Source organism: Rutidosis leptorrhynchoides, chromosome 3 (assembly GCF_046630445.1).
Source record: "Rutidosis leptorrhynchoides isolate AG116_Rl617_1_P2 chromosome 3, CSIRO_AGI_Rlap_v1, whole genome shotgun sequence".
Taxonomy (NCBI): domain Eukaryota; kingdom Viridiplantae; phylum Streptophyta; class Magnoliopsida; order Asterales; family Asteraceae; genus Rutidosis; species Rutidosis leptorrhynchoides.
In genome coordinates, this window is record NC_092335.1 from 528,665,769 (window position 1) to 528,676,641 (window position 10,873).

Genomic DNA, 10,873 nt, shown 5'->3' on the forward strand with positions numbered 1-10,873 from the left:
TGATGATGAGGTTAATGTGACGAGTAATGTAGGGGCCGATTCTACTCTATGGCACCGTCGTTTAGGGCATATAAGTGAGAAGGGAATGAAGTTGCTAGTTTCTAATGGAAAGATTCCGGATTTAAAGAAAGTGAATATCAGTTTTTGCGAGACATGTACTTTGGGGAAGCAAAAGAAGGTGTCATTCGTCAAATCGGGAATTGCGCCAAAGAAGGGAAAGCTTGAACTTCTTCATTTCGATGTTTATGGACCTATAACGGTCGAGTCACAAGGTGGTTCCCGCTACTATGTCACTTTCATTGATGACTCCACAAGGAAAGTATGGATTTACTTTCTTAAGGTTAAATCTGATGTATTTGCTACTTTTAAAGTGTGGAGAGCTGCTGTTGAAAACGAGACTAACTTGAAAGTTAAGTGCTTGAAATCTGACAATGGAGGAGAATACAACAGCAAAGACTTTAAAGTCTATTGTGCGGAACATGGTATTCATATGTTGAAAACAGTTTCGGAAACACCACAGCTGTAACAACCCTACTTTTTTTGTCACTTCCGTTAACTGTCTGTTAATTATTTTAATGGTGATTACTTGGCTTTATATGTGTTTAAGTGTATTAAATGCATACTTGATCCTTGGTGGGCTACTTCAATTAATATGGGTTAATATTAATTGAAAAACATATTTCGGATAAGAAAATACGATAGAAAACGAAACTGTTTGAATAACTGCAAAATCTATTTTTTTTAGTAACGAAACACTCGGGTTTATTTTAATAATTATTAACGTTCTAAAATATTTAATTTATTAATTATTTTAATAAATTAGATTACTTGGTTGCGTTTTAACGATCGGTTTAGCGTTCCGGGACTTCGGTGCATTTAAACGACACTTGAAATGGACTACGAGTACACGGAATTGGACAACAAGAGCCCGGGAACCCCATGTGGGCCATATTCGGCGACCCCCCTCCCGTGAACCTTAATGGACTATTTGTTGGACTTGTGTTTAACTAGTGTGGTCATTAGGCCCTAATATAAATTAACTAGTTAAATCAAACACTGCCTAAATCCCTAAACCTAATTCAGTCGCCAATTTTCTCCTCCTGCTCCCTCTTGTCGTCTATCACCATCCCCATACAATCACCAGTCAATTTTAATTTTTAGCTTATACTTTCAACACGAAGATTGTAATTCTCGTCGTTAGCTACGCGTTGGTATAACTTATTTGTTGATCAAACATATAAATCTATAAACCCTAATTTTCATAACTTTTATTTTGATGAAATTTCATAGTATATGTTGTTAATTGCTCAAGTCTATATGTGTATATGTAAATTGCATACGTTAATTTGTTCGTTTGACGTGTTTAGGGTTAAACCCGAATTTGATTTGTGTGATTACAGAAACTTATACTTGTTGAATGTTAAATATTATTACAAATTCAGAATCTTCTCGAAAAACTAATAATTTTAGGCTTTGGAATTGCGTATTTTCGTTACCGTATGTGCAAAATATATTTAATTGAAGTTTTGTTGCAAATCTGTGATATAATCCGAATTTTGGACAAATGGGTAATGAATTGAGTTATGAACTGATTTCTATTGTGTAGATAATTTAAGAACATTCAATTTGGACTAGGATATCATACTATTTGGAGTTGTAAAACTCATTTTATGCTTAAATGATCGTTTTTGGTAAAACTCGTTTAATTGGTAACTTAAAACAGATATTTAAAGCAATTTGAAATGTGTTTTTGAACCAAGTATTTACATTTCTGTAAAATTCATATGTTGTAGATAACTTTTCATCTATGCCTTATGATGATTGGATGTGTATAGCTTGCGTAATGTGCGTGCGAAAACGACTACTTGTATTCTGTCCAAATCTGCTAAGTATGCACCTTTAGCTCTATAAGTTGAGTTATGGATAGTTTGAGGACTTGAACTTCTGGATATTTACTCTTTATATGTTATGGAAAAAAAGTCTAGTTTATGTCAAACTTTTTAACCTGCTACATTATACACAATAAGGCCAAAGGTTTGATAACTACTGAATTGGATTGAAACAGAACGTCTGACAAGCCAGAATAAACTGCACCAATTGGCTATACCAAATCACCTCATCTTTTGATATGTGTTAGTTTAGCTTGTCCTTGAAATTTATCCACTGACCTTGCTTGATTTGAATATTCCGAGCTCTGGTTATGCCCAATATAAAACTGATCCGCATATTAAAACTGATTTCGTGCAATGTGTATTGTGAATACGATTATGTGCTTCGTGCTAGGGACATAACTTTGAGCTTGTGAATGAATTTAGGTTGTCTACTGATCATTTTCATGTCATGAGTGAAATTTATTTGTCATATGTTCATATGTGTGTTTAGTTGCACACAACTTAACATGCGGTATGACGACGAAATCGGTAATCGATAAAACTTGAAACTAAAACTGGAAATGAACAATATAAACTAAGTTTGAATATTTGACAAACATTGATATGAACCTACTGAGGTGTTGAATTTGGTTGACCACTTTGACCAAGTTTGACTTTTGTTGACCTTGGTTGACTTTTGTTGACTTGCATGAACTAGTTGACTATGTGTTAACTTATACATTGAAACGCGTCGGTCTGAGCAATAGGAAAAATTACTCTATGAAATATCTATTGTATTAGATACAACTATTGACTAACCTAAATACGTATATCAAGGTTGCATTACTCGACTGTAGTCAGTACAGGCTACTTACTGCTTACTTTTCATACCGAGCTTTTCAAAGTTGAGTCGACAGTCCCGTGATATCGGCCAAAAAGTCACGTTTCTACCCCCGATATTAAGCCTTGAATCCATAAAAGTTCCAAACTTTATCGCAAAAATAATTGCTTTTTCAGTTGATTTTGTAGATTTAGTAATTACGAAGGCGATGCAAAAAGAATCAAGAAAAACGTGACTAAAACGAAGAATCTAGAGCGAAAACGGTGAAAGACAAGAAATCAAGTTATGATCCAGTAAATTCAGCTGACCAGGCAAGCCAAACGGCCTGCCAAATGGCTTGCCTGTATGTCAAATGGCCTGTCACATGGCCAACACAAACGGGCATTGCAAACAGGAAAAACTGGCAAACGGCACCAGCAAACGGCCTGCCGGTCGTTTGCTGGCAAAATCCAAGTCTATTTAAAGGGCTCTTTCCATCCATTTCAACACACACTCAATTTACAATTCATTTTATATTTTCAAGCTTTTTAGTTAGTTTTTAGTAGTAGCTAGCTTAACTTTTATTTTTCGAAGGATATCCCAGCGAGTCCCTGTGATCTCGGGCAGATTTCTTCAACCTTTTCAAGTTTTTATCCGAAATGCTTGTCTTTTGTATTAAACATGTATTCTTACGTTTATGTTTAATAATGCATTCCGATATTACCATGTTAGGTTAATTAATCTGTATGTTGCCATGATAGAAGTTTGGGTTAGCGTAGTTATGTTAAATTAGTACGGTTACTATTGTTATGCTGAACTTGTGAGTCTGATAGATTTGTATGCTAGCATCTTAAGGATTGACCAACCTAGGTTGTGATCAGGACTTGTCCACCTATATGAACTTAGCTACTTCATAGGATTAAGACCCTTGGTTATACCGTATTTGAAGATTCTATGAACACGGTATGACCGGAGTACCCGAGAGGCATTTAATGCGCTTTTAGGACACGGAACTTAGAAATTGAGACATGAATGACCTAGTATGCATATTGACTGTTCCAAGGAGACCTCTTAGGAGCTGTTAAGATCTAGTTAGTGCCTTGACTGTATGATCCAAACCTATTGCATGTTCTTGTTTGATTGTTGCCCTAGGATTAAGTCATATCAACTGTTTAGGTATCTGCTAGGTTTCTATCTGCTTTACTTTCAGTATATCAACAATAATGCTGTATAATGTTTGATTTGGTATGATCTCATTAGTATGATGAAATGGTTGTTAGTTTTCAATTAAGGTTTTGTCAACTTAACCCGACGGACTCCTTCAGTTTGTGATCAGTGTTCAATCAACACGGCACGTTGTTATTCAGTTAATTAAACTGATAACGAGGGTTAGGATTAGAGCTCAACTCACTAATAAACCTAGTACTTTACTAAGGATAACCTCTGGGGTATAGTTACCTTTCAATTATATGACCAAGTGACATACTTTTCACTACTCAACGAGAACTCTGAGAGTCTAGAGATAAGTAGGTCTGTGTAATTGGCTCATCTAACCAGATCTACACCATTCCAATCATAGCTTTAACATCAACATAATTACCTTTCCCTAGCCCGAACTAATATCTTGGTCAACATTTTCTTGATCTGCATACTCCGGATATCTTTCCATTTTATTTACTTTTCCCGCAATTAGTACCTTTAGCTTAAACCAACTACTATCCTTTATCCAGGTAATTTAAATAAAAGACAATTATCCACTTGATCTTCAATTCGTTAAACCATTCAAAAACACGACACTAGGTTAACTTACACCTTCTACATTAGAAAGTTAAAAGTAAATTTAGGCCTCGCACAATATTAATAAATAAAGCACTGATCGCTACTCTGATCAGTTGATTCTGACGTCCTATGACTTGACGACATCGTACGAATAAAATAGTCCATTTCGACCGTATCTTTGTAGTCATATCAAGGTTTTCTGGTGCCACTGCTGGGGAATCGAATATTTTGATTGAGAAAGATTTTGAACAGACAAAAGTATTGTTTGGTGGTGTCTAAGAAAGACAATTATACACGGACTTGGTTGTTAGATTTTTTGAACAGTCTCTAATTATATTGGAACTAAAAGGATACTGCCTCTCCGTAGTCGGCCTGGCCACCTAGATACAAAGTAATCCGTGAGAAATCCTACCAATTAGAATATTTAGCGACCGAATTTCAAGAGTAATTGTTTTTATTAAATTATCGATCCTTTTAGTCAATTAATATTTTCTAAAAGTTACTTTTCAAGTCTTTATAAACAGAAAATCTAAAAATGGAACAACAAAATACCCTTGCTTCTATGCATAAGTCATGCTTAGAGGACAGAGGAGGACCAATCACCTTAGGAACTGAGGGAATTCCTGAAATCAGTTCACACATGATTAAACTGGTCAGTATGATCTGTAAATTTCAAGGATTACCGACTGACGATCCCAAATTTTACTTAAATAAATTTATCAGTCTGGTTGACTCTTTTAAGAAGGAAGAAAACGAGAAAAACATTTTGAAACTTCATCTTTTTCAATATTCTCTGTCTACAGACGTTTTAGTATGGTTTGACGAACTTAACCCGAATTCAATACATTCATGGGAGGAATTAGCCACCAAGTTTTTAAACAAATTTTATCCACCTTCCCTGCAAACCTGTTTAAGAAATGACATCACAAACTTTTCTCAAAAAGAAAACGAGTCATTGTGTCTAGCATGGAATAGAATAAAGGTGATGCTTAAAAGATGTCCGAATCATTCGTTAAGTCGGTCAGACATAATCTGTACGCTTTACAATGGTTTGACCATGGATGATAAGTCTCTCCTAGAAATGGCCTCGCAAGTCAATTTCATGTCACGAACAGCAGACGAAGCATGGAATCTTTTGGACACAATAACTGCACAGCAGGAAGATTGGAACAATGAAGCTGCTGAGAAGGATGATGTCTTCACTTGAAGCGACCCGTCCTAATCCATAAGGACGAATATAATAACATATGATTACATCACAAGGTATTTGACCTCTATATGATACATTTTACAAACATTGCATTCATTTTTAAATGACAACCTTTCATTACATCGAAAGTTGACATGCATGTATACCATTTCATAATATCCAACTTATAAATGACCTAATCTGTCATTTACTTAATAATAATCTCTATTGAACTTATCGACTTGAATGCAACGTCTTTTGAAATATGCCATGAATGATTCCAAGTAATATCTTTAAAATGAGCAAATGCACAGCGGAAGATTTCCTTAATACCTGAGATAAACATGCTTTAAAGTGTCAACCAAAAGGTTGGTGAGTTCATTAGTTTATCGTAATCAATCATGTCCATAATTTTAATAGACCACAAGATTTCCTTTATTCAATAAACATACACTCACAAGTGTTTAAAAATTATTCATATGGATTGAACACCTGGTAACCGACATTAACATAATGCATATAGAATATCCCCAAACAGAAACTCGTCTGTATAATATAAACTCGAAGTACTAAAGCATACCATTTTCCAATATGGGGGGAGTTAGTGCCCGTAGATCTACCTTTAGGATTCGCGTCAATTAGGGTGTCTGTTCCCTAATTCTTAGGCTACCAAGCTAAAAGGGGTGATATTCGATTCGATAATCCAACCATAGAATGTAGTTTCGATTACTTGTGTCTATTTTGTAAAGCATTTATAAAAGCAGCGCATGTATTCTCAGTCCCAAAAATATATATTGCAAAAGCATTTAAAAAGGGAGTAATGAAACTCACAATACGATATTTTGTAGTAAAAATATGCATACGACGATACTGAACAATGCAGGTTTGGCCTCGGATTCACGAACCTATATCATTTGTATATATATTAAAACACATAATCGCAATCGAACAAATTCATATATTATAACTTTATATATTATATATTTAATTTGTATATATATATATTTGAAAATGATTATTATTTGTATAGTTATATATATATATATATTTTATAAATACCTAATTGGTTATATATATGAATATTTATATAAAGATTTTTAATATAATTAATTCATACTTATATGTAATATTACTTATAAGTATATTTTTATATACATAATAATATATAATATTAATAATAGTTAGTAAAAGTTGCATTTGATTATGATAACATTAATAATAACATTACTTTTAATAATAATAATTATAATAAGAAGCCTAATAGTATTAATGATACTGGTATTAAAAATAATAATAATAATAATTATGTAGTTGTAATGATATCAAAATAACAATTTTTGGTAAAAATGATAATAATTTATAATATTAACATTACTAATAATGATAATCATATTAATAATACTTTTGTTACTAATAACAGTAATAGTACTAAAAATGATACAATTCTAATATTTATGAGAATAATATTAATTTGTAGTATGATAGTAATAATAATACTTAAATTAACAATAATAATAATAATATTTATTTTTGTAATTATAATCATAATAATAATAATAATAAATGATATTTACTACTTGTATTAGTAATAATAATAATAATAATAATAATAATAATAATAATAATGATAATACTATTAATTATACTAATAATCATTTTACTAATATTAGTGATAATAATAATTAACTTAATAACAACAACAATTAATAATAATAATAACAATAAAAACAATAATACTTGAAACTACCTTTTTGAACAATGCAGGGATGGCCTCGGATTCACGAACCTATATCAGTTATACATATCAAAACATATAATAACATTTAACAGGTTTATATATATTAATAATATTAATAAACTTTATATTTTTATTTTCTATCTTGTTAAATAATTAGTATTTATTTTTAATCTTTTAAAAAGTAGTTATTAATATGAATATATTAAATACTTATTAAACTATTTTAATTAACTAATTTATTGATATTTGATATATATATATATATATATATATATATATATATATATATATATATATATATATATATATATATATATATATATATATATATATATATATATATATATATATATATATATATATATATATATATATATATATATATATATATATATATATATATATATATATATTATAAATATAATACTCATTATTTGATATAGTAATAATTAACATTTATTTGGTAAACTGATAATGATATTAATAATAATAATATTAGTAAAAATAATAATCATGATGATAATATAAATGTTGATAATTTTATTAAAAATGATAATTTTAATAATAATAATAATAAAAATGATATAATAATAATAATAATAATAATAATAATAATAATAATAATAATAATAATAATAATAATAATAATTATTATTATTATTATTATTATAATTATAATGTTAAAAATAGTAATAATGATAATGATAATTATAATTATAATAACAATAACAATAATATTAGTATTAGTATTAGAGGGTTATACCATAATTATCATAATCGTCATCTTAGTCATTCATGGTGATTACGAATCATCTCATTACCATCATCATCGTCAATCTTATCATCTTCTATATTGCCATTATCGACTTCATAATACCGTTCATCATTATTGTCATGTATAATCCTATCGTCACTCTAATTAACATCATAATCTAATCATAACCTCATCCTTCCATTGTCCATATCATATCAATAATATGATCATAACCATCGTCATTTTAGTCCACAGTAAAATACAAATCCAATTTTTGGCCTAAATAACGTTTTTAATTCATTTATGTGGAGTCCAATACTAATTAGACCAAACGGCCCAGTAGCAAATCAGTAAATCTTGATGATAGTTTGTAGGGTTTGAGGTATGCGTGAGGTGTACAGAAAGGAAGAAAAAAAAATGGAACCGAATAGGAAAATGAAAAAAGAAAAACGTCGGTGGTGTTATTAGCATTATGTTTATCGGCCACAAGGAAAAATAAAGCACACAATAGTAGTTCCAATTATTGTTTTATCATTATCGGGTTATAATGTTCCATAACGTCTTCTCGGTTTTGTTGAATCTTAGATTAGAAACAGAAAAAAATTCCCGATAGCAGCAGTAGATATCGTGATGGTAATCGATGGTGGTTTAAGGCCGGTTGTAGTTCTAAGTATGGGTGTTCGAATGGTGGTGGCTCGTGATAGTTGAAACGGAAGAACAACGCAGCCGTGAAGTCTGTTGCTCGACCAACTACAGAAACAGAAAAGGAAGAGTATATCAGCAGGGTTTCAAAGGTGCAAGGTTGTTGTATTTGGTCTTGGGTTCGTTTGACATGAATCATCATCAAAAGTAATATTATTTCATCCAAGTTAACAATTGAGTTCGTGGGTTGATCGAATAACATGGGTGACGGGTTTTAAGGTGGTGAAGGTGTCGGTTACAGCAAAACAAGAAGGGAATAAATAAATAGAGAAAGAAGAAAGATAGATGATAATTAAAGTGGTCTCTTGGCTCAAGTAAAACCAATAAGAAGTGGTGATGTTAAGGTGGATATTAAATGGTTTAATCAAGAAGATGTGGAGTGATGGTTGTTCACAATAAAAAAACAGAAAAATAAGGATAGGAAGTGGGTTTGTGGTGGTGTTGCAAGTGGTTGTATATGAAGTGTTGTAGGGTGGTGGTTTGGTGTTGTAGTGGTGGTGATTGTTTAATGGTTGGTGAACCATGTTTGCTCGTAGTGGTTGACATGGTGTTGGCGTGTTTGTGATTCAAAAAGAAATAGAAAACGAAAAGAAACATACCAAGTTGATGGTGGTGGTTGTGGTGCTCCTTGGAGACGAAACAGATAGCAACAAATGGTTGGTGTTCTTGGTCATGTGCAATAGAAACAGATAATTACATGTAGCAGTTATCAACAACCGAAGTAGGATTGTTTGAATGATAACGATAGTTGTGTTGTGGTTTCGAACACAAAAAGAATGAAGTGTGGTGGTGATTACCAAAGCTGGTTCTATAGTGGCGGATAGGGTGGTCGGTGGTGGCAGCCGATGATCTTAGAAGGTGATGGAGAAGAGGTGTCGGGTGGAAGAAGTATGGGTTTTTGGTTCATGGTATTCCATCAAGATGAGAATATAAATAATACTAATAATAAATAAAATAATATAATATTTAATATATATAAAGTAAAAGAATGTGGTGATTATAATTCATTAGCAGTCACTAGGTTGTCGACAGTTATCTCGGGTATATATCTTGCTCCGTTGTTAATCAGTGATGGAATAAAAATTCTCTGAAAAATTCCAAAATTTTAAACTAACTATTTTTATTTATTTCGGTCATTATGGTATAAAATTTGTTTATTAACTATTAAATAAAAATTTCATTAATTATTCACTCCCAACCCTAAGTAAAATATAAAAAGTTTTAAAATTCAGCAATTAGTTGCTAAATATATTATTAAAAGGCCTATAATTTATATAACTCATTTTCGGATCACCGTTTATTTTAAAATCACATAAGTTCCTTTTTAATTCGTCTACTATCAATCGAATGACAATTGAACGTTACCGTTGTTTACTAAATAACTTCAAAATCAAAAAATATATATACTTAATATACCTTTTATATAGATTTATTTTAATAATAGATTTTATTATTTCTTATATCATTTTACAATTTAGTTCTTACAATCAAATCATATATTATATCAAACTATATTTCAAATTATTTTATATATAAATATTTAAATATAAATGTATTTATTTATTTACAAGTAATAGTTTGTGAATCGTCAGAAATAGTCAAAGGTCAAATGATTCCATGAAATAGTTCAAAAATTTTGAGACTCAACTAAATAGACTTTGCTTATCGTGTCGAAACTATAAAAAGATTAAGTTTAAATTTGGTCGGAAATTTCCGGGTCGTCACATCACTCATACGGTAAAAATGCTGGAAACCATGTTACAAAATCTCACCCTCACTTTTCAAAGTTTACCAATTCCTAAAAGCCCCGATGCTACCAGAACCAATCTAAGGTATCCTTACCCTAGATGGGCATATAAATAGCAAAATAGCTCGGACCATAATATAATCTTTCCATTACACAAACCTACTCTTCACTCTAAGGAAATTTTACCCAAATTTATGAAAAAGCAATACACGATAAACCTTCAAGTCATAGAATGTCAAAATAAGTTCGATACTTTGATAAAGACTTTTCAAG